Raw genomic sequence first — 15624 nt, forward strand, 5'->3', positions numbered from 1 at the left:
GTGAATGACTGTCTCACTAGTGTCTTTATCAGTAACTACATGTGTTTTAATCTAGTATATGTGAGTATTGATGTATATAAGTGAGTATATGTGAGAGTGAGAGATTGTAAGAGTTCCTGTTTAAATAAGTATGTGTTTCGATAAGTGATTGTTTAAGAGAGTAAGTATGTGTACGTTTCCTTAGAAGTAAGGTGGTAGTGTGTGTATAGCTGTATATGCAAAGAAATGGATGTTCAAAAGTTTATTTGCATGTGTGAGTATGTGTGTGAGCAACTTTTGGAAGACTGTCGATGTGTTACAGGATGTATAGGTGTATCACTACATATGATGAGTGAGTATATGTATAAGTGACTACATAGAACTGTTGGTGAATTAGTGGATGTGTATATAAATGCTGGAATTACTGAATTGGTTGTTTTAACTGGTATGGGTATCTCCTTTTTTTTGAAAATTTTAGTTTCTATTTTTGAATATGTGTTTCAAGGGTTACAGTGATTGGAGGTCTGTCAGTCTGTCACAAGGATGGTGTCATCAGTGATGTCATGAGTGATGTCACTGACCATGTCATGAGTGATGTAATATGTGACGTCATCAGCAGTGCATTACACGTGCAAGTTATAGTGAGTCCAACTAACTATAACGTGGAATTTCACTGGTTTTATGTCAGTAAAATTTCCAGCTAACTATAACTGGTGTGAAACCTATAGTTTTTTCAGTGAATTTAATAGGTTTTTTAAATGCTAATTCCTAACTATAACTGGTGTGAAACCTATGGTTTTTTCAGTGAATTTCATAGGTTTTTTAAATGCTAATTCCTTTCTATATCGAGTTTCTAACCTACGATTTTTTATAAATTTGCTGTTTTGTGTAAGTATTATTTTTTTATTTATTTTTTTATCATTTTTTCCTGGGGCGCTCTGGGTGCGCGCTCCGGTAAGCTCTCCGGAAAGCACACCCAGAGCGCTACTTTCGTTCGTGAAAAAAAATATGAATGAAAAGTAAATAATAACGCAAGACATTTAGTACCATACATATAAAAGCAGTTTTTTTTAATAAGGAAATTAAAATGATTTTGCATTTCCGTGAAACTATCAAAACGTCACTTCGGCGCGCCGCGTAAGCGTCCCCGGAAGCGCCTACAATCGCGCCACGTATGCGCCCCGGAAGCGCCTACGTTTGCGCCGCGTATGCGCCTACGTTCGCACCGCGTGTGCGCCCCCGGAAGCCCCTACGTTCGCGCCGCGTATGCGCACCCGTAAGCACTCCGGTTCGCGCAGAGTCAGCGCGTCAAGTCATGTGACCTTAAAATAACACTTTTCATTGGTTGCTAACAGTTTTTTTTACAAAGAATGAAATCCCCACCCATTTCCTTCACTTATTCTTTCACTTTTGTGACTGAAAGACCTGTTTTTTGCTCTTGGATCTTTCTTGGTTTACCATGGCTGCCAGAGAATCCAGCAGTGAAGATGAGCATGAATTCATCAATGAAGAGCCTCCTCAACCAAAGGTGAAGGAGCATTTCATTTGGAAATTTTTTAAAATACCACCTAACCAAAAAAAGGTGAATGCTCCAAAAGTGGAGTGCAGGATCTGAAAACAAGTCCTGTCACGGGGTGACCCCAAAAAGAAATATTCTTTTGCGAACTTTACAATGATACGGCATGTGGAGAGGAAGCACCCCCAGAATTTTGCCCGGGAAAGTGTCAGGGCTCTGGCACAAGAGGTTCCCAGTGATGGGGCCTCTACATCCACCGGAGGAGCAACTACTTCTGGGAGGGGGCGATCGCAGGAGCTCGTGCCAAATATTCAACCTGCTTTCAACGATGCTGTCCTGAAATGCAGATACTGCGATCAACTCCTTACCTATGGGGAGCAAAGTGTCCTGCTCATGGTTCGAGCATTGGAGAACCATCACTGCCGTTCCCATCCCTAATTTTTTTTGTTTTTTTTGCTCCTGTTGAGCAGTTTCCATTCCCTGTTTTTGTTTCTGTTCTTAAAAAAAAAGAAGAAAAAAAAAGTTCTTTTTAGAACTACCTCCGATTCTCATCAAAGAGCTATATTCTTAAAAAAATGAAAAAGAGTAAGTGAAATGGAGTGCATTGATAATGGAAAGGAAAATGAGTAAGAAAGAACAGAAAGGTATGAGAGGAGAAAGGAAGTGAAGTAGGGGGACTGAAAGAAAGTGAGTGTTGGGAAGGAAAGTAAGGAGAAGAAGATTGAATATGGGGAATGTGGATATTCAAAGAAAATGTTGAAAAGAAACGGGGGGTGTGGAAGGGTAAGAAAAGATGCATTGCTGGAGTTGAAGACTGAAGGCCTCATTTATGAAGCCATGCGTCACTTTAACGCCACCAGAGCGTCACTTTTTGTGACGCATCAGTACAGTAAAAAATGCACCTTATTCAGTCATATTTACAAAGTGGCGCATCTAGGTAGATGCGTCACTTTGTAAGCCCCTGCGCCACATTATTCCTACGTCAGGTGTAATGTATGCAAAAGGGACGTATTGACGCAAGAAAGGGTCATAGAGGTGACGCAGTGAAATCTATGAGATATCACTGCGTCACTTTTATGGCGCTGTTGCGTCCAAATATTACACCTGTTTCACAGCAGACGTGCAGGCCCTTTCACATGGGGCCTGGCCCCATGTGAAAGGATGCATTGCTGGAGTTGCATCATTTTTGAGACACACTCCAGCAATACATCACTTTTGCGCTTACAGATACGTCTGAAATACTGACGTATCTGTAAGAACTTCCAACATAATACGTCATAATTTTAATATGACGCATGAGTAGAAGCCTAAAGGCCTCATTTATGATGCCATGCGTCACTTTAACGCCACCGGTGCGTCACTTTTTGTGACGCACCAGTGCTGTAAATAATGCACCTTATTCAGTCATATTTACAAAGTGACGCATCTCGGTAGATGTGTCACTTTGTTAGCCCCTGCGCCACATTATACCTATGTCAGGTGTAATGTATGCAAAAGGGACGTATTGACGCAACAAAAGGGTCGTAGAGGTGACGCAGTGAAATCTATGAGATATCACTGCGTCACTTTTATGACGCTGTTGCTTCCAAATATTACGCCTGTTTCACAGCAGGCGTGCAGGCCCTTTCACATGGGGCTTGGCCCCATGTGAAAGGATGCATTGCTGGAGCTGCTTCATTTTTGTGACACACTCCAGCAATGCATCACTTTTGCGCTTACAGATACGTCTGAAATACTGACGTATCTGTAAGAACTTCCAACATAATACGTCATTTTTGTGACGCACCAGTGCTGTAAAAAATGCACCTTATTCAGTCATATTTACAAAGTGACGCATCTAGGTAGTTGCGTCACTTTGTAAGCCCCTGCGCCACATTATTCCTACGTCAGGTGTAATGTATGCAAAAGGGACGTATTGACGCAAGAAAGGGTCGTAGAGGTGACACAGTGAATAAACTGGGGGCCTCATTTATGAAAAGTGACGCATCGCTGCGTGAAAACAGCGATGCGTCACTTTTCAGTGCGCACTCCTTACGACAATCCTGATGCATCATATTTAATGTATGACGAATCATGTCACAAGGAGTTACAGATACATCAGTATTTCTGACATATCTGTAAGCCCAAAAGTGACGCATTGCTGGAGTGTGTCACAAAAGTGACGCAACTCCAGTAATGCGTCCTTTCACATGGGGAAAGCCCCATGTGAAAGGGCTTGCATCAGTCTTATGCCTGCTGTGAGGCAGGCGCAAGATTTTGACGCAACAGCGTCCTAAAAGTGACGCAGTGAAATCTCATAGATTTCACTGCGTCACTATTACGAGGCTTTTTGCGGGGGAACGCCCCCTCTGCATACATTATACCTGACGCAGGTATAATGTGGCACAGGGGTTTAAAAAGTGACGCATCTACCTAGATGCGTCACTTTTTAAATATGGCGCAACGAGGCGCATTTTTTACACCGCTGGTGCGTCACAAAAAGTGACGCACCGGCGGCGCAAAACTGTCGCAAGGCCTTCATAAATAAGGCCCTGGATTTTCCCCATGCTTCGCTCCCTGGTCCGCTCCCCGGTGCGCGTACCGGGCGCTCCCCCCGCGCAAATCGAAAAAAAATATTTTTTTTGAAATGCCCCGCGGGGCCCTATTTTAGCCTCCACATCAAACCTAGGGGGTCAGGGGGGTCTACCCTGCCCCCTTATAGTAATTTCCCCCTTTTTTTATGCCACCTCTTGTGTCTCAATAATCCTACCAAGACACAAGATGGCGGCCGCTCCGGACTGTTTCGAATGTTTACAGACACCCGTGAGCCAATCAGCTTTCCATACGCAAGTCGCGTAGCACGCCCGGTGCGCGTACCGGGGCGCGCCTATAGATATATATATTTTTTTAAACCTAAATTACTCAAAATCCACTGGAGCACATATCTTGAGACATAGCAAAGGCACATCGGGCTACCAGTCCCTACAATTTTGCCAAGTTTGGTGGAAATCCATTCAGCCGTTCGGGCTAAAAGTGAGGTCGACCGCCCTATGGAAATTAACATGGGGAAAACGCGTTTTGGGACCCCCTTTTATCTCGGCACTGCTTGACAAATCCCCCCCAAACTTTCAGGGAAGGACCGGAGTGCCGCAAGGCAATTTTGAGGAAATTTTCAGGCAGATTCCTCAACCGGCGCCAAAGTTATTCCAAATAGAATTTTGAGATTTAACATTGAAAAAAATCCTAACTATAACTACCTACTGGCGACTGCCAGTAGGTAATATATATATATATATATATATATATATATATATTATATATATATATATATATATATATATATATATATATATATATATATATATATATTTATATATAAAAAAAATCGATTTGCGCGGGGGTGCGCCCGGTAAGCGCACCGGGGAGCGAACCGGGGAGCGTACCATGGGGAAAGAAGAATGACAGAGTTTTTAAAAAATGTAGCATTTTTTTATGAATTGGAGGTAGTTCTAAAAAGAACTGTTTTTTTTCTTCTTTTTGTTGGTTTATATTTTTTTTATTGTTTTTTTGAACATTTTGTACTTTTTTTGGCTTTTATGAACAATTTTATATTTTTTTTGTTATTTTTATGGGGACAAACAAAAAACAGGGACTTGTAAATGGCTCAACTGGAGCAAAAAAATTCAGGAAAAAATTAAGGTTTTTTTGGGCAATTGTGGTTGTCACCAGCACGGTTGATGAGTTTAATGCTTTGCTCACCATAGGTAATTGTTTTTCCACAAAATATACAAACAATTTTGTATTGTCCAAACTGGGTTTGTATGTTTGGGACCATCTCCCTTGTCTCTGGACCCGATGGAGTGGGTTGCTTACTTTTGGAGGTGCTGGGTGAAGATTGGGGAGGGTTTCTGGTCATTTCTCGGACCTCTGCCGCAGCATAGTTGTTAGGGTGCTGGCGTTGCATGTGGCGAATCATGGTGTTATTGCCAAAAGAGTACTTTTTGTTAGGGTTCCCCCTGGAAAGTACAGTGCCACAGATTAGACAAGTAACCCTTGGCGCATTTACTTTCTTGAGGTCCTTTGGGATTGAAAAAAACTCCCAGATAATGTGCTCTTTTGGCTTATATGGGGTAGTATCTTCAGGCAGGAACCTCCTTCTCTCCTCCTCCTCTTCTTCATCTCCACCACTGTGGTGTTGTGGTGGTCCTCTTGGTGGTGGTTGTGGTGGCTGAGATGCTCCTGCTGCTGCTGCTACTGTAGCCATTTCTGAGTACAAATAGGTAGTAATAGCTCTGGAAACAGGTCTTCCTCACTTAAAGTACAAAGTGAGAATGAGGAAAAAAGGTGGGGGCTTTCATCATTAGGAAAACAAAACTGTCCTGAACCGATGAAAAGTGTTATTTTCAGGTCACATGACCAGGGCTTTCATCATTTGGAAACCAAAACTGTCCAGAACCAATAAAAAGTGTTATTTTTAGGTCACATGACCGGACGCGCTTACGCTACGCGCCCCGGGGCGCGCCCAGGGGCGCGTAGCGTAAGCGCGTCGGATGCTTACGTAGCGCGATCGTATGCGCTCGAGTGCTTCCGGTTGCGCTTACGCCGTGCGTATCACGCGGACGCGGCTACGCGATACGTCACGATGATGTTTTTGTTCGCGGCAATAGCGCTAACGGGACGCTCACCGGTACACGCACGGGGCGCGCAGCAAGACTGCGCTTACTGGTGCGCTCACCGGTACGTGCACCGGGAGCGCTCCAGGGCAAAAAAAAAAAAACATGAATATACATAAAAATAAAGTATTACATAAATATACAATATAGGATTCATTATAAAAAATATTACATTTCATAGCTATAGAAATTTGCTATTAAAAAACCTTTGAAATTCACTGAAAAAAACATAGGTTTGAGGCCCTATATATATAGTTAGGAATTAGCATTTAAAATACCTATGAAATTCACTGAAAAAAACATAGGTTTCACACCAGTTATAGTTAGGAATTTGCATTTAAAAAACCTATTAAATTCACTGAAAAAACCATAGGTTTCACACCAGTTATAGTTAGCTGGAAATTTTACTGAAATAAAACCATTGAAATTCCTACGTTATAGTTAGTTGGACTCACTATAACTTGCGCGCCTGCAATGCACTGCTGATGACGTCACATATTACATCACTCATGACATGGTCAGTGCCATAACTCATGACATCACTGATGACACCATCCAGGGAATGTGTGTCTTTCTGTAAAATAAATATGTTTTATATATGTATTTGTAAATGTCGATGGAAGAATACATTTTTAAATAAGTGTCTAAATGGATGTTTTTAAAAATAAAAAATTGATTGGTTAACTGGCTTATTAAGTGTATCTTAGTGAATACATATATTAGCGAGTAATGTTTAAATATTTAAATATATGTATCAGTGTTTCACTTTGTATATAAGTGGCTGCATGGGTTGGTGAGTAGCTACATGTGTGTGTGTGTATGGGTTATTAGATGTTTTTTAGTATCAGTATGAGTGTCTGTATGGTTTGGTGGGGGTATTACTTAGCACATAGATGCATTAATGACTGACTCACTGTTTGTATGTGTTTTTAAGAAAGCATATGTGTTGGATTGCAAGGGTGGATAAGTGTGTATATGTGTGTGTTAGTGAGTGAATGACTGTCTTACTAGTGTCTTTATCAGTAACTGCATATGTTTTATTCTAGTATATGTGAGTATTGATGTATATAAGTGAGTATATGTGAGAGTGAGAGATTGTAAGAGTTCCTGTTTAAATAAGTATGTGTTTCTATAAGTGATTGCTTAAGAGAGTAAGTATGTGTAAGTTTCCTTAGAAGTAATGTGCTAGTGTGTGTATAGCTGTAAATGCAAATAAATGGATGTTCAATTGTTTATTTGCATGTGTGAGTATGCGTGTGAGTAACTTTTGGATGACTGTCAGTGTGTAACAGGATGTATATGTGTATCGCTACATATCATGAGTGAGTATATGTATGAGTGACTATATAGAACTGTTGCTGAATGAGTGGATGTGTACATAGTTGGTGGAATTACTGAATTGGTTGTTGTAACTGGTATAGGTATCTCCATTTTTTGGAAAATGTTAGTTTCTATTTTTGAATATGTGTTTCAAGGGTTACATTACACTGAAAGGAGGTCTGTCAGTCTGTCACAAGGATGGTGTCATCAGTGATGTCATGAGTGATGTCACTGACCATGTCATGAGTGATGTAATATGTGACGTCATCAGCAGTGCATTGCAGGCGCGAAAGTTATAGTGAGTCCAACGAACTATAATGTGGGAATTTCAATGGTTTTATGTCAGTAAAATTTCCAGCTAACTATAACTGGTGTGAAACCTATGGTTTTTTCAGTGAATTTATATATATATATATATATACACATATTACCTACTGGCGGTCGCCAGTAGGTAGTTATAGTTAGGATATTTTTCAATGTTAAATCTCAAAATTCTATTTGGAATAACTTTGGCGCCGGTTGACGAATATGCCTGAAAATTTCCTCAAAATGGTCTCGCGGCGCCCCGGTCCTTCCCTGAAAGTTTGGGGGGATTTGTCAAGCGGGGGCCGAGATAAAAGGGGGGTCCCAAAACGTGTTTTCCCCATGTTAATTTCCATTGGGCGGTCGACCTCACTTTTAGCTCGTACGGCTGAATGGATTTCCACCAAACTTGGCAAAATTGTAGGGACTGGTAGCCCGATGTGCCTTTGCTATGTCTCAAGATATGTGCTCCAGAGGATTTTGAGTAATTTAGGTTCAAAAAAATATATATATCTGTAAGCGCGCCCTGGTACGCGCACCGGTACGCGCACCGGGCGCGACACGCGACTTGCGCGCGGAAAGCTGATTGGCTCATGGGTGTCTGTAAACATTCGAAACTGTCCGGAGCGGCCGCCATCTTGTGTCTCGGTAGGATCGAGACACAAGAGGTGGCAAAAACAAAGGGGGAAATGACCACAAGGGGGCAGAGTAGACCCCCCCTGACCCCCTAGGTTTGATGTGGGGGCAATAAAAGGGCCCCGCGGGGCAAAAAAAAAATTAATTTTTTTTCGATTTTTGCGGGGGGAGCGCCCGGTAAGCGCACCGGGAAGCGTTCCGGGGAGTGTACCATGGGGAAAAAAGAATGAGAGACTTTTCTAAAATTGTATGTTTATTAATTGCTCTTTTTGTTGTTTTTTTTTAAATTTATTTAAGTACCAACATGTAGGTACCAATGCAGCGTCTAAAATTTAATTACACCGTCTCCTTTGTAGATATCTTGCATGTTGTTACCGAAGTTATTGTGGAATATGGAATTCATACCATAGTGTGTCAGGAAAGCAGAAACAACATGGAGGCAGGAGATGCTAAAGAGATGTTAAATACACATTGGAGATAATATAGTGGGAGAAAGGAAGTAACTATGAGCAAACTTACTATGTAACACAAAAAAGTTGAACAGTATACTATAAGTCTGACTTTACATTATAATCAAATTGGTACTAGTTTAAGAATTACATATAAAAAAAGAATAATGTCTGAAACAATTTTAGAATTAATAAATATAAATTTATTTTTCAGATTCTTTTTCCAAATTTAACAGAACTTCTAATATTTGATCGTCGGAAATGTCCTCATTTTGAATCAGGAAATCTACTGATTGTACACATTGAAGTAGTTCATAGTCCCGTGATTCATCCATGAATTCTCAGTTACCATTGGGTTCAATAACTTTTTCATTGTTGCTCTCCAGAACAATTTTGAAGGAAATGTTTTGCTCTCCTTCCATTTTCGTGCTGTAATTTGGATTAAAAAAAAATATATCAGTAGAGATAGGGCACTGTTGGGTTTAGGTTTAGACAGGTAGTTCGGATTTTTTAGCAGTGATTTTATCTTTGGGCAGTGTATGGTATCAGACTGGAAGTAGAAATATAAAAAAGTGTATGTGATAAAGTAACAGCGTTGGGAATGGGTATAAGGGGGCATGGTAGACACTCCCTGACCCCCTAGGTTTCCTGAGGGGGTCTTAGAAGGCCTATATAGGTAAGCGAACGGTGCGCTTACCGGTGCGCGCACCGGGAAGCGCACGAAAGTGAAAAAAAAGTATGTAAGTTTAAAAAATGAGAGCACATTTTTATTATTGGAAGGTAGTTCTGAAAATAACTTTTTTTAAAATTTTTGTTGTTTTATATTTTTTTTTATTTTTCTGAACATTTTTTGTTTTTTATGAACTATTTTATATTTTTTTAGGGAAGAAACAAAAAACTGGGAATTAACAGTGGCTCAACAGGAGCAAAAAATAAAAAAAAAAAGCTACTGCTTTCTTTTCTTGCTGCAGTGGTGGTTGTCTACAGCATCATTAATGAGGGAAATACTTAGTTGCCCGTAGCAGATGGTCTTTCCACAATAAATGCGGACCATCTTTAATCCACCAAATTTAATTTGTATGTTTGGCATCATTTCGCGCCCTTCTGGTGCTGCAACCGAAATTTCACCTGTGGAGGTGCTGGCCTGAGGATCTCTGTTCTTCTGAAGCATGTCCCGTACCTCAGCCTGTGCCAAATTGTTAGGATGCCATCTCTCCATGTGGCAGGTCATTGTATAATTCCCAAAGGAATACTTTTTCTTTGGGTTGCCCCTGGAGAGGACTTTGTTGCAAATCAAACAGGTGACATGTGGGGCATTCACTTTTTTTTGCCCAGCAGGGATGGAGAAGTACTCCCATATAAAATGCACTTTCACATGCCTTTCCCTAGGTTCTTCCCGCACGAATCTCCTAGGCTGTTCCTCCTCATCATCTTCTTCCTCCTCTTCTTCAACTCCTGGAAGGATCTGGGGTGGTGGACCTTCCTTTCTGGGTGGTGGTGGTGGTGGTGGTGGTGGGGGTGCACCGGCTGTAGCTACTACTGAAGCCATTTCTCTGCTCACAAATAGCTCTTGCTCTCTCAAAGAAGAAAGTAAGAATGAGGAAAAAAGGAGGGGGCTTTCATCATTTGGAGAAAAAAAAAGTTGAGAACCAATAAAAAGTGTTATTTTCAGGTCACATGTCCCGACGCGCTTACGTTACGCGCTCCGGCGCTCTTACTTTTCGCGCTCCGGGTCGCGCCACGGAGCGCTTCCGGGTGCCTTTACGCAGCGCGGCGAAAGAACGCATCACGCGGTTACGCGATACGTCACGCTTACGCGGCACGTCACGATGTTGTTTTTGTTCGCGGCAATTGCGCTGACGGGGCGCTCACCGTTACGCGCAGCGGGGCGCTAAACAGAGTAGCGCTTACCGGTGCACTGCCCGGTGCGCGTAACGGGAGCGCACCGGGGCAAAAATTAAAAAATAAAAAGTAAAAAATTAAACATAAAAAAAGTTGTATTAAATAAATATAAAATACATTATTCATTTTAATGAAGTATCTATTTTACAGCTATTGATATTTGCTATTAAAAAACCATTGAAATTCACAGAAAAAACCATAGGTTTGAGACCATATATAGTTAGGTGAATATTTTAATAATACAAAACCAATGAAATTCCCAAATATAGTTAGTTGCACTAACTATATATTTTGCGCACCCGCAATCCACTGCTGATGATGTCACATATTACATCATTCATGACATGGTCAGTGACATTACTGATGACATCACTGATGACATCTCAAATGACATCACTGATGACATCTCAAATGACATCACTGATGACATCTCAAATGACATCACTGATGACATCACTGATGACATCTCATTTGACATCATTGATCACATCACTGATGACATCATTCTTGTGCTAATACGATGAGCCTCTTCAGACTCTAATATAACCTTAGATACACTCAGTGTATACAGACACTCACACACTGTCACTCATCCATGGAGTTACTCAAACACCTAGTCAGTCATGCAAAGAATCACTCACCTCCATTTCCTCAACTATACAGTTATACACACCTTACTTATTCAAACATATACTAACACATATTTACTCTCTTATACAATCCCTGATACAAGTTCACAATGATCCATACAGCCACTCACACATTCACTGGCTCTCATGCACAGTTACATAGGTTTGAGGCCCTATATATAGTTAGGAATTAGCATTTAAAAAACCTATGAAATTCACTGAAAAAGCCATAGGTTTCACACCAGTTATAGTTAGGAATTAGCATTTAAAAAACCTATTAAATTCACTGAAAAAACCATAGGTTTCACACCAGTTATAGTTACCTGGAAATTTTACTGACATAAAACCATTGAAATTCCCACGTTATAGTTAGTTGGACTCACTATAACTTGCGCGTGTAATGCACTGCTGATGACATCACATATTACATCACTCATGACATGGTCAGTGACATATATATAAATATTCGCTCCACCAAAGCCAGTCAGAGCATTGCGATAGTCGTGAGCGGTCTGGGCCAGGTCACTGGCAGACCTTAATTATCACTCCACTCACTTCTCAATCAAGAAGGTCGCCCAGACACACTGCATTCGCTTATAACCATTTATTTCGGCAGGTAAAAAGTTACGACGCGTTTCACCATTACGGCTTGTTCACGCTCGCCAGACCCACAGAAGTCGGCCATTTTTAAGTTACCAAAACACACCTTTGTGCAAATCATGTGACAAACATTGTGAACTGATATCCCTTGGGGCTCAAGGTACAGCCCAGCTCTCCCTCAGCAGGCTCAAAAAGCAGCAGAGCAGCACTTATACCCAGTTGTACCTTTGAATTGGGGGTGACTTCGAAGAAGGGTCTCTGAAGTGAACAGAGGTCCTTTCCTTCATTGCCCTGGCTCCAGACTATCTACAGGGGGGTAATCAACCCATTGTGTGGGGACAGGACACTGCCTATTCAGGTGTAATTGTCATCTTCTCTTTCCCATCCGTTCCAGGATCACGAATCAGGATGGAGATGGGCACTCAGACACACCTAACCTTTCTTTGTGTGTCGCTGTCTAGATGGAATGCTCAAAGGCATGCTGTCACCCACCCCAAACACATTTTGGGGAAAGACTGCAAGGACACAGAGCTTTTATAGCAGAGAAATGCCAACTTTCTAAAAGTGTAATTTCTAAAATAGTGATGTTAAATCCAACTTTACCGATAAAGAGGATCTATCCTTACCACTCATGTGATAATAAACATGACAGACCTACTTCTTCTCAATCAGGAATTACAGCATAAAACTGTAATAAGAAATTTCCTATATTAACTTCTGAGAGGAGTAGGCCTCACAGTAGTGAAAACACAAATTTAGCAGTTTTTCACTACCAGGACATGCAAAACTTAAAAGCATATGCACTGCTTTTTACTTATATAGCAGCATGCCCTATGGGCTACCTAGGGGCTACCTTAGGCGTAATTTATGTTTAATATAAGGGTAGTTTAAGGCTCGGAAAGGGGTTTTAAATGCCTAGTCCACATTGCAGTAATTCTGCACACACAGGCTCTATAGTCTCAAGCATGATACATGCTTAAAGGGCTGCTAGTGTAGGTGGCACAATCAGTGCTGAAAGCCCACTAGTATAATATAATTTACAGGCCCTGGACACAGGTAGTGCACTCTACTAGGGACTTACAGATAAATAAAACATCCTAATTGTGGATAAGTCAATGGAACCTTGTTTATAGGAGAGAGCACATGCACTTTATCATTAGTTAGCAGTGGTAACGTGCTCAGAGTCCTTAGGTCAACAAAACAAGGTCAGAAAAAGAGGAAAAGGAAGGCAAAACGTTTAGGGAGACCCTTCAGAGAGGGACATTTTCTAACACCCTGTGTGTGCTTGGCAGAAATGCTGAGTCGCATGGGATAAAGAGAACAGGCTGCGCCCAGATTGCAGCATGCCGGAAACGGGAGCTTGGAAAAGGAGTCATCACGGTTGGGGCTTCAGCTGTCCAGTCGATACAGCTGTGAACCATGAGCAGGTAATGTCAGGATGAGAGTTAAGAGGAAGGAGTATGTGTTACAAAGTACTAGAGACATCAGATAAATCAAGGGCACAATGTTGGCTTTTTATCTCTCATCTTGGACCATTAATACAAAAAGAATGCCATTTTACTGTGACTCTGGGTGTGGTTAGGGTTATTTATTCCAAGCCAAAATGGTAGTTTTGACTGTTTGTGCTGCTAAAGCTTCCCTGTCTGAGATAGTGTTAAATCATTTCCTATGAAGTAATTTCCTGTTCTACTTATATAGAAAGGAGTTTGGCTCTGAGACGGATATGTCACAACACTATCTAAACCTCTATTTATAATTTAATTCATTTTTTCCCCTGATTTTTTCTCTTTTTCTGCAGCTGATTTTACCTGTGGCATTCTTCGACCTGAAGGGTAATGCTAGACTCTTTTTCCTGTGATTCAGAGTAATTTTGGTGTCTTGCTTTCCAACTCTTGTAAAACGTATCATCTTCATTCAATAAATGTCCATATTGCCAACAAGGTCATTCTGCCCATTATGTTTTTTACTCCTAACTGGGACCGCCTTAAAAAAACTCTTGACACTTCTTGCAAGTCTTACATGCAGGGTGACACAATGATTACTGGGAAGAGTCCTCCTTTCTTATGACAATCATAAGGAAAACAGAGGACCTGATTCACAAAGGTAAACTAAGAAGTTTAGTCTAAACTTAGACCAAACGTCTAAGTTTGCGACTTTGGGAATTCAAAAAGGGCATTTACGAGTATTATCTTTATGTTTGCCAGCCGTGGCTGGTCCAGTCGAGGTGAGGGTCCATGCCCCCTCACCTTTTCCCCCTAAGAACATTGTCTGTCAGGCTAAGAAAAGGCCGGCTTGACGGACACTGTTCATTTTCAGATCAGGCAGCCAGGAGCTAGACATGAGCTAAAAGCACAGGCCCCTGGCTGCCTTAGCTGAACTTTGCTGGGCTGAAGATGTCCCAGCTCCTGTGGGTGTGACCTCCTCAGCTCAGTAAAGGAGCTTGACGCCCTACTCCTCACACCTGGGTACTTCCGTTTTAAGCCCTGAATTGCCCAGGTCCGAATGTCAATCAGTGACACTTAATCACAGAATGGGGTGGGGTCTGCAGTCTCACTGACCCCATCCCACTCTGTGATCACGTCGGGACTGATGCCTTCGCTCATTGGGTGAGGGAAGGCAACAGTCCTAAGCCTCCTGGGAACTCTGAGGCAGAGCCGCAGGTGTGTGATTTTTTGTAAATTAATTTGTGGCGCATGCGTGCATGCATGTATGAATATTTGGGAATGAGTGTTGTGAATCAATGTGTGTATATGTGAGTGCATGGCTGTGAGTGTGTATGGGTGCATGTGCGCGTGTGTTCCGTCCGCCCCTCCCTCCTAAAATGACCTGGCGCCACTGATGTCCACTCTCGGGAAGGAGATCTGGCGCGAGTGCAGACATAAAGACAGACCTCATAAAGGACCTTTGTGGATTCCCAAAGTCATAAATGTAGACGTTTATTCTAAGTTTAGGACAAATGTCTAAGTTTACCTCTGTGAATCAAGCCCAGAGCGCTTCACTGTGTTCAGTCCTTGGTAGCAATTTGTAATCGGGGAGGGCATGAGGAGTCCATATTGATCCTGCAGAACAGAAATTTAAGGTAAGTTCCACTGTTGACCTTCCATGGATAATTACAATAAAAAAACACAGGGCCATATTATCAAGAAAGGGCGATACATTATCGCTGCTTTTATCTTCAAGAAACTGCCGCTAAAGTTGCGATAATGGGCTTGATAATAGGCCCTTGTGAATTCCCATTCAAGCCCAGGTTCTGGCGTTAACCTGGGCTTCTATGGGAACTGCTTTAGCGGCAGTTTCCTGCCGATAAAAGCGGCTATAATGTATCGCCCTTTCTTGATAATAAGGCCCACAGTGTGCTTAACTTTATAGCAGTTAGTTTAGTTCTCAAATATTTAGGGACTAAAATGTGATTTACCATGAATTCCATCTGCATTCAATTAATTGTTCAGGCATTGTGATTCTCAATCAAACGCAGTTCATTTGTTAACCAAGAAGCCGTATTTCAGTGGTAATATTGGGCACGACGTGGCCTACCTAATCCTGGTTGGTCATGGAATGCGTTCCTATACATGAACTGTCAACTGCAGAGGAAGATAATCTTCATCTGATGCCTCGTATGGATATGTATGCCAGTTGGA

The sequence above is a fragment of the Lissotriton vulgaris genome, unplaced genomic scaffold, assembly GCF_964263255.1.
Source record: "Lissotriton vulgaris unplaced genomic scaffold, aLisVul1.2 SCAFFOLD_1400, whole genome shotgun sequence".
In the NCBI taxonomy this organism is placed as follows: Eukaryota; Metazoa; Chordata; class Amphibia; order Caudata; family Salamandridae; genus Lissotriton; species Lissotriton vulgaris.